General features: G+C 40.4%; 1 protein-coding gene across 5 annotated transcripts in view; it reads left to right on the forward strand.

The window, feature by feature from the left end:
- The first annotated feature begins 5,248 nt into the window (after window positions 1–5,248).
- LOC142052784 (prostatic acid phosphatase-like) overlaps window positions 5,249–18,580 on the forward strand; it is a 60,603-nt gene continuing 47,271 nt past the window's right edge. For 2 of the 5 annotated variants that reach the window (XR_012658991.1, XR_012658992.1), the window contains exons 1-2: window positions 5,249–5,437; window positions 9,864–10,003. The gene's annotated coding sequence lies outside the window, so the exon portion shown is untranslated. Of the gene's footprint in view, window positions 5,438–9,863; window positions 10,004–13,103; window positions 14,436–18,580 lie in introns of those variants that run through there. The other 3 variants (XR_012658989.1, XR_012658988.1, XR_012658990.1) reach the window with 3 other exon arrangements.

Below are 18,580 nucleotides of genomic sequence, written 5' to 3' on the forward strand. Positions count from 1 at the left end.
GCACTTCATCTGGGCTTCCATACTTTTCTCTTCTGTATCTTTCCTCACCCTCCATCTACTGACTCTTCCTTTCCAGTTCTATCTTGCTAACCTTAGGTTTGGCTTTCTTTTCCTTTCCAAACAATATTCAGGACTATCAACATTATCGTTAATGACATATTTTATCATTTTATTAACAATCTTTCATTACGCATCTGCTGTACTGCTGAAGTCGATTAGGAAAATAATTACCTTCTTGCACCTGAGCAGCAAATTGGCTTAACTCCAGAAAAAAGGTGTTCCCCAGGAAGGCTTCCCACTAAAATGTAGCTTACGGCATACAGTAGTCTGAATGCTATTGATCCTATTTACTGAGTACTTCATAGCCACAGTGTTTATTTCCCATAGCAAATACATCAGTGATGAATCAGTGGGTTCAGCAGCTGCTGTCAAAAGATTTGCACTTGCTTACTGAAGGGGAGCCTACATGATCTGTTATCCACAGACTCCCCTCAAGGGTCATCATTAGCTAAGAAAGAGCTCGTTATTTCTTATATGCTGTACTCTAGCCACACACAAATCAGCTGCTGAAGTCTTTCCAGCTCCTTGGAGATCATCCACAGTAACAGCTAGGCCCTGAGGGCACCACCAGCCCTGACTGTCTCTCCCCAGCCTTCTCAGGGCTCTCCTCACCCTGCCCACTGTCCAGCACCCCCAGGACCATCAGACCCTGTCCCAGCAATGATGCAACAGGGCCAGTCTCCAGTATCCCATAGCCCTGCCCTGCCCAGCCATGGTTCCCACTGAGCTGGGCCCACATCCCATCCAATCCCATCCCTGTCCCCAGGTTGATGCCTGATGCCCAGAGCTGAAGCCACCTCACTCCCCACTGGGATGGTGGGACGGGCCCTTGTTGGTGAGGTCCTGCCCTGCTGCCCCAGGAAGTTCCCTTGGGTCCTTTCCCTTAGGGAGTAGCTGTATCTTGCAGCACCTTGTCAGTAACCACTATAAAATCTGTACATGCCAGACTCAGTAGAAGAGTTGGTAACACTGATACTGACAGACTAAACAAATAATCCCACTTCTGAGCATAGAGAACAAGAGATTCTCCTCCCAGAGAGGAGCTAGTAAGTGAAGTATTTTCCCCAGCTATGGACAGAAACAAATACAGATCACCAGGAAGAAATAAAAGGGACCAGTTCAATAGGATAACAGCAGCATGGAGGTATTGCAGCCCTCATCTCTTCTCCTGCTCCCATTTGGTCCAGTTTTTATTCCTGACTGCATGCAGCGGGCCTCCCTCCCAGCCCCATGCAGTCCCCATTTCCTAGCTGCAAGGGCAACAGGACCTGCCACTTGGAGGTCTCTAAGAGCTCTGTCCAGCTGCACAGAATCGGATGAGCCACAATTCGGTGTCTGTACAATTGCAAATATTCAAACGTTGTTTGCTACATCTGCTCTACCGCCCAGACCACTATCTGTCTTGGTTCATCCACAGATTTGACCATCAGCTGGAACATTCCCTTTGTCCATGAGAGGGGAAAAGCACATCCACCACACCAGCCACCTCACAGATATAGCCCCCACCCTGGCTGACCATCTCCAAGCCTGGTGCCAAGGACCCCCAGGACTCCAGAGCTTGACCAATAACCAACATGAGCCATTTACACAGGAAATCCTAGGCTTTGCTCCTGACTGTGTGAAACCAGAGGACAACACATTCCTACCTGGGCTGGAGCTCTCCTCCCCAGGCCATCCATTTTCTGCTTTCTTTTCTGTGACTCTTCCCAGGACAGTGGAGTTGCAGGGTCTTTCATCTCCACACTGCCGCCCATCAGCCGCATCCCTACATGTCCTTTTTGAGCTTCTTTCCAGCCCCATGCCTGCTGCTCTGCTAAAAAACCTCATATTCTGTCAGTGTTACACAGCATATTTTGAAAGGTGAGCCTTTCATCTCCCTGCCGGGGCCACCCTGCACAGCTTCCTATCAAAGTGGGCTCCCCTCTCCATACAGCCCTCCCCCTCTGTGCTTAGAGAGCACACATCAATTACGATGGTGACAGGCAAGTACGTACCACCTCTGAATCAAGCACTTTTTGTGTTGCTTTCACATTTTATTAATGTTTGCTATCTTGCCAAAAGCATTTTTTTGGAGAATGACAAAACAATTAGAAGGTATCCACACTCTTTCACACTTCCCTCCCCCTCCCCCTCCCCCCCCCCAAAGCAGCACAAATTGATTATTAAGGGAAAGACTAATTTATTATCCACAAGTAGCTCATAACCCAAATACACTGCCAGCTGTACACATCTATTTTTGGTAACCTATTGAAGTATTCTGCCTCATAAAGTCCTTCACTTCTGAAGCATGACAACAAAAAATTGCTGTGGAAACCTGAGGGCAGAGGATGACTAACGCCTAACTCCAGCACTCAGAAAGGTGACAAGTCTGCATTTTATTTTATTTACCAGCTACAGTATAGCAAGAGAAGAGTTTACTCCCTTCAGTCTGGAGTTGCCACTATAACAGTAACAGCAGCACTTAGCTCTTCCAATTTCTAAGGCACTTTACATCCATTAACACTTTGAGCCCCACAACCCCTCGGACTAGGACAACAAAAGGAAGAAAACTGAAGCAGCTTGCCATTGAGAAGTCACCCAAGCCAGAATTATCTTTCAGGAACTCAAAATGTGTCCACACTTGTGTCTCCACAGTCTGCCAGTTCTGCAGATAATACTGCATTTGTTGTCTTCTTCCTCTTCCATATAGAGAGCCACCTCATCTCCAAGCAAAAAAGATAATTAGGTTCTATCAAGGAATCTGGAAAAAACACCTCAAGAAACAAAAACATAGCCAAGTACTAATGTAAGAAAAAACACAGCTGAGTATAACAAAGCCAAGACTTTGCCCCACAGTCTGTAGTTAGTTGTCAAAATGAACAGGTGTCTACCACTCCAACATAGAGACATTTTAAGCACGTGCTTTGCAGATGGGGGCTGGAATATAGATCCCAAGGAGACTTTGAAATATCCTTACTTTTATATTTCGTTTGACCACTAACTAAAGGTATTTACCTAAAACACACACTTGAGCGTAGAAAACATTTCCCATTATCAGTGCTACAGAAATCTAAATAGGAAATCCTCGTGACTACTTTAACTCTAAAGATGCCATAAGAAGACTCGATGTATAGCTCATAGGCAAATTTCTGATGAAGAAGCTAACATGCCTCCCATCCCCACACATGACATTAGAGAATGACCCACTAGTTCTTCCTGGCTAAACTTACACACTGATAGTGTTGTTCCCATAGATCTGTCCTGATTAAAGCGGATTGCTTCTTGTTTCACATTATTATTCTACCAGGGCATGCCTAACTGGTGAAACTGAGTGGCAGAGGGACAGTTACCTCAGGATAATTACCTCCGTGTACAGTACACACCGGAGTAAATATAATATTTTTCCAAACTGTTATGTCACTCCTTCTAAATGGAAATAGGGATTCTGAAATACTGTAACTTTTATTCTGTAGTGGGGGGTGCCCACAGAGAGTTATTCCAGTACAGCTATAAAGGAATAGTTTATGCCAGTTCTGCTGGGTGAATCTTAAGCTTCTTGTGAATTCCCTTCTGCAAACAGAGAGTAAGCTCAGGATACCGTCAGTGAGTGGGACACCTTTCACATCACCTCTTTGGAACAAAAGTAACACTTTTTGAGGCTGTCCAGAGAACACATCTAGAGACATGAAACAATAATAGAGCATGACCGGGTTATGCTGTTTTGCAGTTCACTATTAAACCTTTACGTTCTAACAGTAAAACTCCACTGCATGCTCTCTGAATAACAACAAGAAGCAAAAGCAGATTCTGAGGGCCCCAGGGAAAGGTTCTTTTTCAAGAGACAGAGAGGGGGCCAAAAAAAGCACAGAGAAAATGTTTTCTCTCAAACTGACAACACTTTCCTTAATACTACAACAATGCAAAGTTTCAGTCACTCTAGAACTTCATTTTTTGAAACAGTGTGTTCCTTTTCTCAGCCATTTTCTAAGAAAAATGGATTACTTGTTTCATTAGTAAAGCAAATCAATGAGGTTTAGTCAAGTTATTTAGTACATTAGTTTTAATTGTTCTAACACCAGTCAGATCAGGAAACTCTGACAATAACCACTGGTATGACAACAATACAGGTGCATCCTGTGTGCTTATTACCATTCCAGGACAAAGGTCTGTAACTTGTATGGCTTTCCTATACTTTGTAACATATAAAAAGTAAATTCTATTTATTTCAGTTCCATAGATTTAGCAATTCCAAAAGTGAGAATACAAGCAACAGCCTGTTGTCATTACTTGCATCCACAAAACTGTTATGTATGAAGATTTGCTTATTTACTTTTACTTCAAGGGACAATCTGTGTTCCAGAGGTTTCAGAGACACGTAGAGAAGAAGTGATTGGAAAGGTAACTGAGGCAGTGTAGAGGCACTGCCTTTTATTCCAGGCCTCAAAGCAAGTAAAAAGCATTGCCAATAATATAAGACTTTCCCAATTCACAACCCAGGGTCTACCTGAGTTTTGGAGACTACAGTTTCTACAAAAGAGATGTTTATTGTTATGAATTTTTTTCAAAACCCTACCATTCCATACTATACAATTTTAAGATGACTAGAGATCACTCTGCTTATGTTATCTGTCTGCTGGTAAATATGGTGTCAACAAGAGATATATTTTTTTAAATAGAAGAAAAACTAGGGAATACCCAGATAAAATGTTAATCTCAAATCAAGTATTATTTTAGGATTGCATTAAGGGAGACGAAAAACTCAAAAGAATGAAAGTTCCGAATTTCTTACTCCATGACACAGTCTAATAATGTGTTTCAGTCTTCTGAGCAATGAAGATCAGATGGACACCCTCAGAAGACTCCTGATGTCAGAGCCTCACTGAGGGATATTCTAAGAATCCCTGGAACTGATGGTCAAACTGCAATCAGAGCCCACAGGAATGTGCCCCTGCCCTGTAAGGTGTATCGGACTGCAGGTAACCTGCTGTCGCCAACCTCTCAGAGTGAAAGTCACAATGACCACTTGCAAAGTAAGGACATACAGAAAAAGAATGCATTAAATTTAAGAGGAAGAGTTTTCAAAAGGAAGCATTTTGATTTGCACAAAAGTGCTTAAATTGATACCATTCAAGGGCTAAAGTGCACTTTGGGTGGTCTTGTTGAGCAAAAGTTAATAATTGATGTGTTACCCCAGTAACAGTACAGTGAACTGCAGACATTGCTGTACTGTCAGACAACAGTTGAGGTGGAAAGGTGCAGCACATTTTCATACTTCACAGCTTGGTCAGATACTGTGAAGGGTGACTAGAGTAAGGAACAGCAACACTCAATTCCCTGCCTGCCTCCTGCCATTGGAATATCTATGGAGGCTGCACTTCCTACCAGCTCCAAAATCCAGGCAAGTCTGAGGAAAGCAAAATCTTCTCCCAAAAGCTGCCACAGTTCCCACAATTTATTTCAGTACAAATGCTAAATAACTCCCCTGAAGTAGAGGAGAGCACTTCAGGATGATGCTGGGGGACAGAATTGTATCCCATGATTCATACGGTTTTCCTTTCCCTTCAGCACTGATTTTTGCTCAAGTGTTATTGTCTGATCATGGGTCATTAATGGAAGTTTTGAGCTTATATAATAACTGGGCAATATTCTCTAGGGGATGGCGTGAGTGCCTAGTGTATTGATTCACTTAATTTCTCTGTAGGCATTTCCCAAACCTGTATCCTCAGAGGACTGAAGCAAACTAATGTATCTTTATATTCTATAATATAATATATTATATTTATATTCTAACAGCTAAAAATGCTTAGCAACTTCATTAGAAGTTTCTGCTAATGAGGAGCTGTTTCTTTTATGTAAAACATTAATGTGACAATACTCCATAACTGAGATATGTTGGAGAGGTTTTCTTCCTTTAGCCAGCTATTTAAAATAGCTAGCGATGTGTGATGTATATTTTTAGAGGCTGTCAGGCAATGCTATTTTTGATGATACAATATGTCTGTTTTCCCTTACCACACAGGAAGACAGTGATGCTGGACTGAACATGTTTTCCTCCCAAATGGGATGTCTTTGGGGAAACATCCAGAGAAGTGACAATACATACACAAGAAAACAGTATAATTTAACAGTCCCTGTCATAAGTCCCATTGTTTAATTGAAAGAAAGACAATCTTTCATGGTTGATTTTATCAAGGAAATTAATGTCTTATTGACCTTAAACCTACTCTGGCCATCCCTGAAATCAGTAGCGGATTTGACTGCTTTCAACCAGACCTCAGGCAGGTCACTTAATAGTGTTCTTGCTGTTATTGGATTAGAGAGAACAGTCTGCTAATAAGTTAGCATTCTAATACCAGAATCAGTGTCACAAAGTAGCAGGGAGAAGCTGTAATTTGTGAGCTGGTTTGTTGTGAGATAGCTGTAGGTGTATGCAGTAGGAGTATAATACAGGCACCAGGACTGTGTTGTGATTCATGTTATAGATCTTAATATAAACTAAGAAGGAAAACACATTTATTAAGAACGAAAGTGTGCCCGTCCCTTGCAGGGAAATACAGAAGTAGAAGAGGAGTGTTGGTCTCTCTACACAGTGGTCTTGGTATTAGCAACTAATGTTGTGCCAAACGTGTTCATAGCTGCCCTGCCTTCGCTGTTTAAGATGAAATAGACAGCTAAGCTCAGCTTTGCCCTTTGCACACACAAATTTAATTGTTCTGTAAGTAAAAAGCCATGCAACTGGAAAGACTTCTAGTAAAATGAAACAAAATCCCAGAAAGACATCACTACGAGATGGACGGTAATGTCTGTCAGAACAACAGCTGGCACAGGTCAGAGATCTCTCAGTTCCTTCAGTAAAAGGAAAGAGTAGAATCTGGCCATGATATAAAAGCCCTTCGGTGTAATAACGCTGATTCAAATCCAGAATAAACTGTGATAATGACAAGGTATATGATGCCCTATACAAAGCAAGTAGGTTCTTGTGACCTGATCAGCTCCTACAGAACCAAGCGTTTGCACCACATACCAGTCTGCTTCCTTCCAATCCCATCCTTAAGGATTGGACAAAAACTGGCTAAGAGACTGTTCTGGCAGATAAGGAATGATCCTCAGGAACAACACAACCCATAACAAAGTACCCTGATTCTGACTGCTGAAGTTTAAATACTGCTCCTAATTAATCCCAACACTGAACCTCCACTGACTTCCCTGGAGCTACAGTACAAATGAGTTTAGCCCATTGAATCCAAAACCAATAGCAAAACAAGAAGCCAGATGAGAAATTGCTCCGTGTTGGTGGCAAGTGACAAATCAGGGCTTACAAGAAGCCTCCCATAAGAAGCATCCATTGTTACATACATCCTGAAACACCAGCATTGTTGTTTCCTGGCATAGTGACCTGCTTTTGAACAGTGGATTTTCAGCCAATGAATAGCTAAATAAGTCATGCAGATTTTCAAGAATCTGAATATGCATGTATTATCAGGAGTCAAAACATTATAAACTTATTACTGCTCCACTATAAAACCATAAGATACTGGAGTTCTATAACTGACTTTTATCACACAGAATATGGTCATGCTAGACTGTACCTCATCTGATGCCATTTTGGATAAGAATATTTCCCACAACACTAGCTGAACTTCCTTCCAGGGAAATTAATCCCTAACTTTTAAAAAACAGCTGATAAGCCTTGGCCTGTGATTTATCTTGCAGAGCTGCAGTATGGTAAACTGCCAGCTCTAGGGAGCACCACCATGCTGCTGCCAAAGCAGAAGGTGAAGAAGCTGCAGTGAAGAATGACCTGCAGTTTGTATTTAATTCCCCTTTTTGGTTTCTGGGCCATCTCAGAACAACATAGGGGTTCATAGGGGCTGGGGGGAGTATGAGAGATGAGCAGGAGAAGGCATGGAGGATTCCAAGTCCTGGAGTAAGGAGAAAGTACTGGGGTGGAAGAGAAGGGATGTTTTCACTGCAGAGGAAGGGGAAGAGTTGTTGAAAGTTTTATGGAAAAGTGATGTTTTGGGCTGCAAACTTTACCAGAGTGGCATGGATGTATTCAGTCTGTTCCTTAGCTTGCAAAGTATATTCTGTGTGTAGCTTTTTCCCACAAAAGGATGAAAACACTTCACAGTAATAGAGCTACAGAGAAACAATTTAATAACTGACCCAATAAATAGCTTCTGCAAGTCTATATCTACCTTTTATTTCCTTATATAAATGTAGAGTTTTCACTTGTATGTATATAGCAGTAATTTGGTTTACAAACTTCCTTGGCCAGTGGGGAAATCTCAGAGGCATTTCCACTTCTAAATGATTGTGCATCCAAAATTTCTGAATTATGTGCTGCATGAAACCACCTTCCCAGCCACTTTCTGTCAATGTGACTACTAGAGGGAGCAGACATAAGAAACTCATTAATCACAGGTATACACTGCACAGTGGATATACTTTATACTGAACACAATTGCTTACCAGATCTGATTCTCCAATAGGCAACTTTCCACTTTAGCTCTTTTATTTTATTATTCCTTCATAAACTAGTTTCTTCTTTTTATTTCAGTGGGCTTTCATTATTAATTTCTGTAGAAGAGTGAGCTGACTGCAGTTATGTTCTCTTATTAGATCATTCATTCAACCACTGCATCTCATAGGATTAGTCAGGAAACAGGAGAGCACACACTATCGGATTTTGGGCTTTGAATCTCTTGGTGCATAGCTCAGATCACTAAAAGGTCCACTGCAACTTAATTAATCACTAAAGTCAAGAAGACAAGTGCTGAGTAGAGAGTAACTGCATTTTTCCCAAAGTTCCCACCAGCAGTCACAGTATCTACTCAGAAGTGCTTTACTGGTTCTTTTTCTGGCAGGGGATAAGCTGCATCATATCACATTAAGGGCCAAAGTACTTTTGTTTGACATTGCCAAATCTCTTAGGATTTTAAAGCGAGTGAAAACTTAATTTGTCTCAGCAATCTAGCATCAAATTCCCACAGCCACCTGTGACTTTCCTTCTATATCCCTCCTCAAGTACCTATACAGGCATAAAACATTTCTTTTAAGTTGTACTAAAGTAAAATTTCTGTGACAGAGCATCTGTTTTATGCAATATATCCAATGGAGTTGTAGCTCTGGAAACACCTTTCTAGCAGCCATTCTTAGACATCTGGACATTTGTGTAATATAATAGCTATCGAATTCAATCTGGATGTGTTTCCATGTGCATTGAACATTTTCTGTGCAAGATGACTAGATCCAAACATATAACTGAGTATTAGTAGATCATAAACAGAGCAGGTGAAATTACTGTCTTTGTACACTGAAAGTATATTTTTCCCAGGACACTGAAATAGCCAAATTTGTACTTGATATGCCCAGTTGCTTCACTAGAATTGTATCAAAGATGAGGCTCCCTTTTCCCCATGCACACAGTATTATCAGTCCCATGGAAAAGCTTAGAGGAAGAAGGAACCTGCAAGTTCACTGCTGCATCCTAGAGCATTGCACAAAGCTGGGATGAGAGGTGGTATTTCCATCCATGCTACTCATACAGAGTCCATGTGAGCTGGTTGTTTTGCCAGAACCTTCTTTCTAACCCAAATTCTTTCTGTGACAAAATTAACCTGAGCAGCAACCACCAAAATGGACATACAACACCGTCCACTGGAAATACCAGTCCTGTCTTAACTCTGCTGAATCCTACAGTTCAACAACAGAAAACAGTCTTCACCCCCATCTTGTGTAACCCTGATCTTTCCCTGACCATCAGTAAATGAAACATTTAACACATTCCTGTGCAAATACTAAACCTCGTCCTCTCTTCTTAGGCTTTGAGGATTTACAAATGAATCGCACCCTTTTCGTGCAACCCTGCTTTCCTCTGGCAGAGGGACTACGATGATACTGCAACTCTGTATGTTACACATTACATGTTACTGACTCACAGGAATCAGAGCTTTACTTCCAGGTATTTACCGGATTCAGGAAAGAATTATTTTATTTAGTCCTCTAACACTGTTCCTAACCCTTACCCTTTCCCCAGCAAAGTTCCTCAGGCATCTTACAAACCACATATTCCACACTGAGCTGGCAAAAGCATGAACTTTCACCCTAAGTTTGTGGGCCATTCTGGATTGATCAAGGAATCACTTTCATGTGATCTCTACCTCCCACAGTCTTATCAGAAAACTAATCTGGAGCTTTTCTTGTCAGAGTGAACTGAATATTGGAAAAATACTGGGTTTTCAGAATAGACTGCTAAGGGAAGGCTGTTGCCTCTGAACTCATATTTCCATTTCTTCTAACCTACATTTCTATTTCCAGTTGTTGGTTTTAAAAATTAAGTTAGTGCTCTTCAAGATGTGACAGACATTGTACAGAAGTGAAATTTTTCTGCCTAGACAAGGCTCACCTGTTGAGGCTCATCATCACAAAATCAAAGAAGATGCCTCCATGCTGTTGATTAATTACAGTGCAAAATCTCAAGGGTAAAGTATTTCAGCCCCCACGGTCCCTTCAGACATGAGGGTTTTTCCCCAGGAAATCCTCAAAATGTTTAGGTTAGTGTTCTCTTATCAGGATCTAGACTTGCACTTCTGCTTTAAAACTGCTCAAATAGGTCAGCCATAGCTGTCTGACAGCTTGTGAAGGGGTTTTATCACCACCTGAATGCAATACAAGGCTTTTGTTAGAAATTAAGTATTAGAACCATCCTCCTGTTGTTTTGAATCAAGAGGGTCCATTTGAACGACATGATCACATTCCCAGCTTTGGGGGAAAATCTTGCAGTAGAATACTTGCATAAGAGTCATGATGACATAAATCAAAGTTTGAGCAGGATTTTTCTCTCATATAATCACAGCAGTCTAACTCCCTCTCTTTTTTAATTATTCACCAGTCAGTCAAGTCCAGACACAGAGTAATATTTCAGAAAGCACAACTTGTTCTGTGGCACAAAATCTTTCATGACCTTTACAAACCCTTGCACAGAATGTCTTGTGGATATAGATGTTGTTGCCAGAGTCCATTTTTCCACTTTTGTTCATGTAAGACTGGGATAGAATTTTTGTAAAATCAAAATCTTCTAACTGTGCAAATATATTTATTTGTGCTTGTTTCCCTAAGGACACAGTATTCCAGTGAACAAGCTCATAAACTTTTAAAGAAAGCTCCATATAGATGGAACATCCACTGCCATCACTGTGTGTCATAGTGCAGATTCTCAGATGAACAGTAACATTTACTGCCCTGAGGCTGGCTATAAGCAGAGTTCTATGGTCCTCATTATTCCAAACTTGGTCATGTGCCAGGAATGCACAGTTGTCCCCAAAACAGCAAAAAAACCCGCAAAAAACTCTCTAAGCCCTCATGTGACCAAATAAGGGTCCTAAACATTTATTAAAGTAAAAGTACACTTCATACCACCTCTTATCTATCTACAGGATTTTTAGTAAGTACTCAGAGCAACTCAGGACCAATCTAATGCAAAGTCTTAATATCAGAAGACTTGTGGGCTGTAAGAATGTCTGTTTCTAATTTACCTTGATCAAATCTGTGCCCACATTTCCAATTCCCTATGCTGGAGCAAATATCTGCAAAACCCCCTTAATTTATTAGTAAAAGGAGAAGCAGAACCAGTTGATCTACACACTAGCCACTTGTCACATTAAGGCATGTTTCATGTCATCCAGTGCCAAAGAAAATTAAGATTTTGGTAAAAAGAATTGATTTTCTTAAAGAGAAGACCAAATTAATGAAGAGATCTTTATGCAAAACATGAGAAGATGGAACAATGTCTGTTTTAATAAACACACTCAGCTAATCTGTTTAAACCAAAGTTATGCCTTAGTTTCCAGCAGTATCCCATAGGAACAAGCTTGAACATGTTAAGATGTAAATAACAGGTGGTTTTGGTTTGTGCTTACCATAGGGAGTATGGCAATCATTCACTGACATTGATTTCCAGTTATTCACTCCTGTTGCACACCAAAGAAATACATTCTATCAAACAGGTCAGATACAAAGCAGTCAAGAAAATCAAAACCACTGGCAGTCCATATAGACAGAAAACAAACTAGCCCCTGCAATAAGGGCTAAATAGTGTATATCCTTAAGACTGAAAATGAGGGTTTCTCTGTGAGGATCTTGCAAGAAGAGGAGAAGAAAACATCTAAGACACGTGATATCAGCTGGCCTTGCCAAATTTCATTCATGTTGGACTGAAGACACATAGGAAGCTGAGAAGATTGCAGCCTCGGTCACATTCTCCAGACTTTGACCCCAAATTTAACTTAAACATTCAGTTCAGAGATCATCTTGGTATATCTTTCAGAAGTACTCTCATCTACTCTACAGTTACACATTAACATTAGTTTTTTATGCAAATATGATCATGCCAAAGTTAAGCAGGTGAATTTTTTCTTTTTTTAAAACAGTATTATACATAGAACCTAGAAGGTGCGCTTGCAGATGTATATGCACACACACACTCTGGTATATATTAACTCCTGTATAGATATCAACCATTGCCCTTACAGATGGCAGAGTGTTCCAGTAACCAACAATTAGCAAAGTGTCATATGAAGAGGTAGATAAGTTCAATCACTATTTGAAACTATTATTTTGCTGTCAAACATCAATCATTTCATAAGTATGGAGTCAACTGGGCAACTGAACTTAGCAGAGGAAGCACTCTAAAGCCCTTTCATCTTAATTCAATTTTCAACACTAGGTTCAGCATTGTCTCAGTATTAAAAAATTCATCCTTCCTTCACCCGCAAGGTCAGCAACCCAGATGCTGCCTGGTGATACTGACAGGGGGATGAGAAGTGACAAGATGACCTACTCAGTTATATTTCAGCATTAAGAACAATGAAAGACATTTCTACATATAACAGGATATGATGATAAATACGCTTATGGCTAGTGGTGAGAAACAGCTGTTCTGTACTGCTAAATACCTTCATTGAAGGGTGATTCTCCATCTTCCAAGCTCATTTGGGAAGCTGAACAGTGATTTGAGGAGCTAGCACACATATCAACATCCAGGCCCTTTCTAATTCTTCCAGTGGGTCACTCAGTGATGCTGGGAAGTCACTTTGGCTCCGAAGGATGAGGAGAGAGAGATTTGTGGATGGTGCCTGTGGAAGCAAACTGAAGTCAGAAGACCTGCAGCAGTTAATAGCAGTTGAGATACCATTTGTTCCTTTCCCCAACCCCACTGAGGTTTCTTCCCACTTTTCAGTGCCTACCTTCTTTCTTCTTCTTAAGCATGGATTTTCTCACAGGAAAGCAGAAAGAATTAACATCTCAACTAAAGGCAAATGAAAGACCAGACTAAAGAGTCCATGGAAGCCCAGAAAGAAGCACTTCACAAGAGAAAAGGAGAGAACAGTTCCCCTCCTTGTCACACTGCCCACACCAGGTTTCCCTTTAATTGAGGTGATAGGCCAGCTTTATAATTGTAATTGTACTGTAATTGTCTGCTGTGTATGTTTAATATCTGCCTGTGCCATAACAATCAATACCAATTCAGAACTTATTTGTTTTTCCCCACTTCATGCGGCAAGTACTGTTTCTTTCCAGGTTGTGCTCATATTATCTTTGTTGACATCTCAGTTTGCAAGGGAGTCTCTCCTCAGTATTATGTTAATCATTTTAGAAGGCAAATACACAGTGCTAATCCCTAGAAGATGGGCAAATGAAACACCACTGTGTACCTGGTTATATCCCTGAACCTGAAATGACAGAGCTATTTTGTCTGAGTGCAGTGGCACTCATCTCTCTTTCCATAAAATTATGCAACCATAAATCAAACCAGTGGTTCCATTATTTGAGTGTCCAGCAAACAAAACTAGACATTATATACTGGAACTTGAATGCCTGACATATGGAGGGTTGCATTAAATATTTGGTTGCTGGTAGACCGTCTGCAAGACATGTCACTATAAATTGATTTATGGGGAATGGAAGGTAAAATTCTCTAGACATATCAAGTTAGACTCACAATTTGAAAAGGTTTTCCTCCTTAACTCTGCAGTTATACTGCAGATTGGCAAGAAAAAACGACACAGATGTTCCCCAATTTTGGCTAGTGCTTTGTGATAGGTAGAATATAGAAGTCCCAAATCTGCCTTTGGTAAAAGGCCATGAGAACTCCGGATCCTTGTCCAAGTGTTTGCATGTGATCCCCATAGACCTTCCACTCTAACCAAGTCTTCTCCCAGCTGGTTCTCACCTGGAGAAATAAGCTGAAACAGTGAAAGAACAAACACAAAGTAGTCAATATACTTATTATTGTTTTTTATGGTTGGAATTTGCAGTTATGCTGTTAACTACGTATGTTATCAGGATTTTTCATATTCTGTAGAAGACAAATAAATTGTATTGGACATTTCATATCCCCAAAGCTCTTTTTTTTAAAGAACAAATACAAGTTTGAGAGCATTTTACTTTCACTGAAATAAACAGTATCAGAATTAAACTAACTTTTCTGTTGAGGCAAGAAAATAGTCTAAATTCTGCTTCTTGTAATCAATATAGTTCTACTGAAGTCAATTATATTTTCTTACACCAGAAATTAAATTGGTTTGGGGGCTTTTTTCCCCCCTTTTGGCCTCAAAATAAGCTAGTAGACAAATTCAAGCTACGTAACAGTGATCAACTGTAAAATACGTATCATTCAAAAAAGGCTTAGTGCAGTGTCCCTTACCATTCTGGGCTGGTTATTCTATAAGCAAAGTTGTTCGCCTGACCAGAAGAATCACTTTGTGTCTGTTGGCGGGATGGCACAGGAGAAAGCTGCTCCCCAAGCAAAGGAGAATTGGGAGCCCAAGGTGACACCAAAGCAGACATGGGGCAGCGGCTTCACTGAGCAGAGGTGTGCAGTCCCATGGCACCTGAACAAGAGCAGGAGCTTAAGGCTGGTGATGCTAACCTGGTTAAGCTGCCGAGTCAGCAACTGTCAGTCAAATCCATAACAATAAGGAATGCTGAGGTCAAGCTGGAAAGTAAAGTCACAAGTCAGGGTTCATCAGTAAGGTACATGGCCAGGCATGGGCATGGCTGAGATGTGGTTGAAGCCTTCCCCTTAGCCTGTGCCTGATTCACCTTGCTGCTCCAGAGCAATCAAGGGAGCCACTGACCAGCTCTTACACATCTTTTCACAGGAGTGTGATTCAAGGTGAGACAGCCATGCCCTGAGCCGCTACAGCGAGGCCTCTAGGGTGGGAGGCTAGAGGTCACACCTGGGGCCCTCACATATAAACAGCTTCTCCCTGACACTTTAGCAAGGGACAAGTATGAACTCCATATATGTTAAGGTACAGATTTTAGATTGGGATAAAAAGCCAGCATCCTGGAAAAAAAAATACTTTTCACAACTTAAGCAGTGAAATGAAGCAGTGACCATCTCCAAGATTTCTATCCAGAAAGCATAGCATTTATGTTCCCATGAAGAATATAGATTGCATAAAAGTGTATTCACCAGTGAAATCCAAAGTTTTGCTCCAAACTTAACACTGAACTAACATTATATTACATTCTTAGGTATGCCTGGTTTTCACAGGATGAAAAGTATTGAAATATTAAAAGGCTTTCCTCAAGATAGTCCTTGCTGAACAAAACCCAGAAAGTTTATCAAGATATATTTCCAGACAATGGAGTTTGAAGAAGTTTAAGACAAGGCACCTAGGTTCCTAAATATTTATTTGAATCAAAGATCTGAACCATGACAGGTAAAAGCATTCAAGAATATAAAAGATATTAAAAAAAAACCACCCCAAAGCCAGTGAGTAAAATATAAAGACTATGTGACATCCTGTAGTTATCTATGACAGCTTAATAACATTCCAGGGATATAACAGATACAGCAAAGATTTCTCCAGAACATTAATTCTTGGCCATACTAACTCAAAAATAAAATGAATGATCTGATATTGACACTTACAGAAAAACTTACGGGCTTTCCTCCCTCATCATTAACATCACATATCTTCCTTGCAGGAATAGTCTTAACAGTCTCATCCTCTCAAGAACCACTTTTGGAAAGAGATTGCCATAAGGCTGGAGGATAGCCTGTGTGATCCATCCATACCACAACTCCTGCTTCTGACATTAAGATTCATGGGAACTAGCCAAAGAGCACAGTAATAGAAGCCCATGAATATGAGAATATATAACAGATTCTTTTTCTGGTTTTTTTGAACACTTCGTTGTTTGAGTTTTTGTGGTTATATATTGTTTTCCTGTGTTAGGAGAATGAGATGACAATTCCTTTCATGTATTTCTTCATACTCGTACAAAACTAGCATGACAGGATAGCTAACTTAACAAAAGCTAACTTGAAGGTAAAAACTGGAATTCTTAAAGAAGTGTGGCTGGGGAGGAAAGCTTTTCCCTAAATAATTGAGTTCAAAATCAGCTTTCAATAGCTCTTCTCTACAGTGAAATACACATCTTCATAGCTTTGTGTACCTCCCTGTTAAATGCTAAGCTAGAAACATACACCAATAAAACCATAGTTGTTCTCCCACATTTGTATGTTAATATCTGTATGCTCCAACTAAAATATAAAAAATTCTGAAGGGAAAGTATCAACATGTTTACATTCATTACAATCCATCACCGCTGCCAGAAACTGCAGCTTCAAAATTGCTGAATAGAGTTTAATAAGAGAAACAAAACCAGGTACAGCCAATTCAGAAATGAGCAAGCTCTCTAACTGCCCTTTTTAAATACTAAGCCATAAACCCTCAGAAATAAAATATAATTGCACAGATCATATCATTTAGGAAAGCTAGTTATGAGAGGTTGCAGGAAGCAAAAAAATCTTTGTGAAAAACACTGCACAGGTAAAGGCAGTACTGCAGATACAGCCAGACTTAAACATGTCAAGGGGTAAAACATTCTGAGAACAAGCTTAATGCTAAATGCATAATTCTTGTGAGAAGCTGCAGGTGACAAAATACAGCATGGCAGCAAATTGTGACTCTAAGAGGAAAGGGACTTCTACTCCTTAATAATTTTGATCATCACTACTGTTGTTATTTTTTTATAATAAGCAGCATCTATAAAAGTGAGCAACATTAGGCTAAGTGGGATAACAGGCACAGTAGACTACTGCCCCTGCACCCCTAGGAGCACACTGCTGCCCAGGCTCCAAGATAGAAATGGTCCGAAACAGGTGGCCTTTCTTGCAGTGTGCTAACAGCAGTGTTGGCTTCCACTTAGGACAAACTCTTAAAGGCAGCAAAAACTCCTGAGAAGGTTAAAGATTTATTTCAGGCTGCTTATATCAATTGGCTTCCTTAGGAAGAAACCTGCTTGGGGGGGTCTTTCCTGAGGTGCTTCCCTCAGAACCAAACTCTCTGGGGGCTGTTGCCCAAATTCAGGATTCACACAGAAAAGCCCCATGGATGAGCTCTTTAGCTTCAGTTCAGTGCCAGGCATGCTGTTGCAGCCACCAACTCCCACTGCCTACTCCTGACCAACAAAAATTCAACAATTTCAGGTATTAAACCTCAAATCTTAGTGTTAGAAATCTTAGACACCACACAGGCTTCTCCAGGAGACTGTGGTCTGTATAGTTAATTCATCACACAGAAGGCAAGGGGGTAATTAAGATGTCTTACATAAAGAGCAGTTGAGAACAAGAAGATTTGGTTCAGGCTACAATTCCCTATCTGTGTCCTGACACAGCAATGGTATTATCTGTCCTCTCACTACTTACTCTTACCAGATGCTAATACCTCCCAACCTTTTATATGCTGATAACTTATCATTACTGGCAACTGGCCACAAGGTTAAAAATATCCAGTGGCAGTACTCCATGCTGCTTTCGGAAAAAAAAACCTCCTTAAAAAATAATATAGTGAAACACTGTAAAATTCCTTCCTTTGTGTATTTGACATGAAGCCCAGTGACACTTCAGGGTCAGAGGCATAGTTAGATGGCACAGGGACTATCACAGACATCCATAGAAATACTGCACTAAAATATCTAAAGATCATCAGTTATTACACCACTTTAAATAAGTCGTTTGTGCTATAAAGGCATTAGGAGTTCACTGATCCCTCCCATTCCAGTCTGAATCCCAATAATGTTGTCTTCCTTGATTTGTTAAAAGGAATTAACAGTTCATCTAAATCACTGCAAATCTCTGTAGTTCACCACTGAGATATTTGGAAATTTTTATTTGCAGGTGGAGGTTTCACTTTTCCACTGAAAAAGACTCTTCTATATCCACTCTTTAATGCTGGGCAGTAAAATACTCTATGTAGAGCCTACCTGATAGCAGCATAACTTGTAAGAATTAATTACTGGAAGCCTATTCATTCATTCATGCACAGAATTAAATTAAAAGGGTGATGATGTGATATCACTAAGATATCCCAAAAGAGATTTTGGTCAGGTACTTTACACATAGCTCTTGGCGAAGCACAGATCTTATCAGGAAAATGCCATATGCTTCTCCCACAAGAGTGAAGTTCACTTTTCCGAAAAGACCATGATTGAAATAGCCAAGAAGGGACACTAAAATCTCCAT

Source organism: Phalacrocorax aristotelis, chromosome 2 (assembly GCF_949628215.1).
Source record: "Phalacrocorax aristotelis chromosome 2, bGulAri2.1, whole genome shotgun sequence".
Taxonomy (NCBI): Eukaryota; Metazoa; Chordata; class Aves; order Suliformes; family Phalacrocoracidae; genus Phalacrocorax; species Phalacrocorax aristotelis.